This window comes from Protobothrops mucrosquamatus, unplaced genomic scaffold, assembly GCF_001527695.2.
Source record: "Protobothrops mucrosquamatus isolate PMUCROS unplaced genomic scaffold, P.Mucros_1.0 scaffold28, whole genome shotgun sequence".
Classification (NCBI taxonomy): Eukaryota; Metazoa; Chordata; class Lepidosauria; order Squamata; family Viperidae; genus Protobothrops; species Protobothrops mucrosquamatus.
In genome coordinates, this window is record NW_015386413.1 from 1,457,428 (window position 1) to 1,461,782 (window position 4,355).

Sequence of the window (4,355 nt, forward strand, 5' to 3'; positions counted from 1 at the left end):
CCCACTGTCTTCTTGCAGCCTGCCCCCCCCCTCACGTGCAAGTACCAGGACCCCCCTCCGTGCCCCCTCGGCGGGCTGCCCGCCCGAGAGGACAGATGCCAAAGCAGCAGGATCTGGAACCCATCTCTTTCCTTCCAGGAAAGAACTGGTTAGGAGTGGGATGGGAGACCACCAGGAAATGCCCAACGAAGCTGCCTAGACTGGGTATTGTCTGATCTGGAGAAAGACTCTCCTTCAAAATAACTGAAAAGATCCAGAGGAGCAAAGTTTCGTTGCGAAGGTGGGGGGGGGTTAGGGGTGGTGGGGGGGGTTGCAAGTTGCCTCAGACCCATAACAAAGAATGCCAGCCCTGGATTGGTTGCCCACATTCCTATCCATATCCTATCTCCTGCCTCCTGCCCATTTTTCCCCTGCTGCTACTCACATCAGGCAAGCAATTGATTCCCACCCACCAGTGTTAGGATCAGGACGTAAGGGACCTTGCAGAATACAGGCCAACAGAACTGGAAGGGACCTTGGAGGTCTTCTAGTCCAACCCCCTGCTCAAGCAGGAGACCTTAGACCATTTCAGACAAGGGACTGTCCAGTCTCTTCTTAAAAGCCTCCAGTGATGGAACACCCACAACTTCTGGTGGCAAGCAGTTCCACTGGTTAATTGTCCTCATTGTTAAGTTTCTCCTTAATTCCAGGTTGCTTCTCTCCTTGATTTGTTTCCCCAATTCTTCTTTGGGGCAGCCCCTGAGATATTGGAAGACTGCTATCATGTCACCCCTGGTCCTTCTCTTCATTAAACTAGACATACCCAATTCCAGCATCCGTTCTTCATAGGTGTATATATATATATATAAATGATCCTGTCCATGTACTGTAGTTGTCGGGATTCCAGACTGATTTGAAAGATACGTATGTATGTAATATCAGCTATTCTATTCTATTCTATTCTATTCTATTCTATTCTATTCTATTCTATTCTATTCTATATTCTATTCTATTCTATTCTATTCTATTCTATATTCTATTCTATTGCTGTTCTGTTCTGTTCTGTTGCTGTTCTATTCTGTTCTATTCTATTGTTATTCTATTCTATTCTATTCTATTCTATTCTATTCTATTCTCCTATATATTCTATTCTATTCTATTCTATTCTATTCTATTCTATTCTATATTCTATTCTATTCTATTCTATTCTATTGCTATTCTGTTCTGTTCTGTTCTGTTGCTGTTCTATTCTGTTCTATTCTATTGTTATTCTATTGCTATTCTATTCTATTCTATTCTATTCTATATTCTATTCTATTCTATATTCTATTCTATTCTATATTCTATTCTATTGCTGTTCTGTTCTGTTCTGTTGCTGTTCTATTCTGTTCTGTTCTATTGCTATTCTATTGTTATTCTATTGCTATTCTATTGCTATTCTATTCTATTCTATTCTATTCTATTCATTCTGAATTCTATTCTATTCTATTCTATTCTATTCCATTCCATTCTGTTTCTAGTCTAGTCTAGTCTAGTCTATATTCTAGTCTATTCTATATTCTATTCTATTGCTATTCTATTGCTATTCTGTTCTGTTTCTGTTCTATTCTGTTCTGTTCTATTCTATTGCTATTTTATTCTAGTCTAGTCTAGTCTAGTCCTTCTCTTCATTAAACTAGACACACCCAATTCCAGCAACCTCCAGCCTCCTGATCATCATCTTGTTCTTCTCTACGCTATTCCAAGCATGATCTGATCAAGGCCAGATATAGCAGTGCTGATGCTTCACTTCATTGGGGGGGGGGTCTTCTAGCCCAGCCCCCTGCTCACACATCACACCGTTTTCAGACAAATGGCTGTGCAACGTTTTCTTAATGACCTCTGGGCAAAGGGTTGGTTGCTTCCACCCTTCATCCCATCACCAGGATATTCCCAAGTGGATTTCGGCCAATGTTTCCCCTTTCTCTACCTGTCCGTCCGTCCGTAAGAATGCCTCTCAACCTGCCAAAGATGAGAAACAATTTAGGAGCTCCTTCTCGGTATGGTAAATTTGATTAAAAGCTGATTTTTGACAACCGTACAATGACAGCTCTCCTCGTCCCATCGTTCCCCACTCACTAGAGATGGACAGTTGATTTAAAAAAAACACACACACACAAACGTCCTTCGCAAGGCAGAATAAGGGAAGAGGAGAGGCTGTAATCCTTCTCTGGCCAATTTCTTAGGATCTGTCACTCACTTAGGATAAGCCAGCCGGAGAGGAAATCCCTCCTGAAGCTTCGGATGCTTAAATGCCTATTGGAATGAGGTGCAGTTTTAGACTTTCGCCCCAGCAAACGTTCCACTAAAGTCCATTTCTGTTTCTCTTTCCTGGTGGGTTGTGTCTTCGTGGCCAGATGTCTCCAACGTTTTAAAAATCAACAACTGGAGAGGGAGAAAAAAACCTCAATGGATCCAAAGCATGCAAGGTTCAGCTCCCCCCCATACAGCCCCAGCCGCCACCCCCCAACTCTGGATTGTGATGCTGATGTAACACACTGCAAACAATGCGATGCAATAGAACCATTGCACCAAAGTCATGAGGCTGTTTTGAGGTTGTACTGGGGATAAGTAAGGATCTGACCTTCTGCGAGAAGAAGGAAGGAAGGAAGGGAGGGAGGGAGGGATAAAGAAAGGAAGAAAGAAAGGCGGGAGGGAAGGAGAGGGAGAGAGGGAGAGAGGAAGGAAGGAAGGAAGTTGATGGGAAAGGGAGGGAGGGAGGGAGGGAGAGGGAGCGAGGGAGAGAGGAAGGGAGGAAGGAAGTTGATTCAAAAGGGAGGGAGGGACAGAGGGAGGGAGGGAGGGAGGGAGGGAGGGAGGGAGGGAGAGGGAGGGAGGGAGAGAGGAAGGAAGGAAGTTGATTCAAAAGGGAGGGAGGGACAGAGGGAGGGAGGGAGGGAGGGATAAAGGAAAGAAAGGGAGAAAGAAAGGCAGGAGGGAAGGAGAGGGAGGGAGGGAGAGAGGAAGGAAGGAAGGAAGTTGATTTGAAAGGGAGGGAGGGAGGAAAGAAAGAAGGAAGGGAGGAAGGAAGGAAGGAAGTTGATGGGAAAGGGAGGGAGGGATGGTGGAAGGAAGGAAGGAAGGGATGGAGGAAGGAAGGAAAAAACAAAAGAAAGAAAGAAAGAAAGAAAGAAAGAAAGAAAGAAAGAAAGAAAGAAAGAAAGAAAGAAAGAAAGACAGGAGGGAGAGAGGGAGAGAGGAAGTTGGGAAAGGGAGGGAGGGAGGGAGGGAGGGAAGGATGAAGGAAAGAAAGGCAGGAGGAAAGGAGGGAAGGAAGGAAGTTGAGGGGAAAGGGAGGGAGGAAGGAAGGAACTTGAGTTTTTTCCCCATTTTACGACCTTTCTTGCCTCAACTGTTAAGTGAATGGCTGCAGTTGATAAGTGAGGCACCCGGTCGTTAAGCGAATCGGCTTCCCCATTGACCTTGCTCGTCAGAAGTTTGCAAAAAGGGGCTCGGGTGACCCCCAGGGAGACACTGCAACCAGCGTAAATACGAGCCAGTTGCCAAGCGGTTTTTGAATTTGCATCCCAAGACCGTGGCGATGCTGCAAAGGTCGTCACTGTGGAAAAAAACGCGTTCCTCGGTGCCGTCGTAACCTTTGAACGGTCACTAAATGAACCGTCGTAAGCTGAGGACTTCTGGTATACACTTCCGGAGCCAGCCTTGGATTAGGACGTTCATGATGGAGCGGCCTCCAGTTGATTCAGCGTTAAACCAATTTAGCCCCCGGGCTCCTGTGTTCCTGGGAGTTTTTAATTGCTTGCAACTCACCGCATTGTATTTCTATTAATTTATTGTAATTGCTTATTTAATCCCCTCTAGATCTGCTCATCCAGCAAGGGGATTAACGCTGCTCCTCCTCCGCCTTCGGAGGAGACCCCAGGGAAACCAAGGAGACTTCCTGGCCAATAAATGGCGGAGAGCACTAAGATGGCTGCTTAGACAAATGGGCAAGGGGCGCCCGCAGGATCCAGTCCCAGCTCAGATTGTGCTCTCCCTCTTGCAACTGGCTTCCATCTGGTGCTCTCCAGATGTGTGCGATTACAAGTCCCATCATCCCTTGCCCTCCCGAGAGGGAGTAGATGGGGAGTTGGTGAGGGAGGTCCGAAGCTCCTTCCATTCTCTTCTCCAGCTTCTATAATAATAGTAGTAGTAGTAGTAGTAGTAGTAGTAGTAATAATAATAGGAGGAGGAGGAGATGGAGGAGAGGAAGAAGGAAGAAGAAGAAGAAGAAGAAGAAGAAGAAGAAGAAGAAGAAGAAGAAGAAGAAGAAGAAGAAGAAGAAGAAGAAGAGGAGGAGGAGGAGGAGGAGGAGGAGGAGGAGGAGGAGGAGGAGG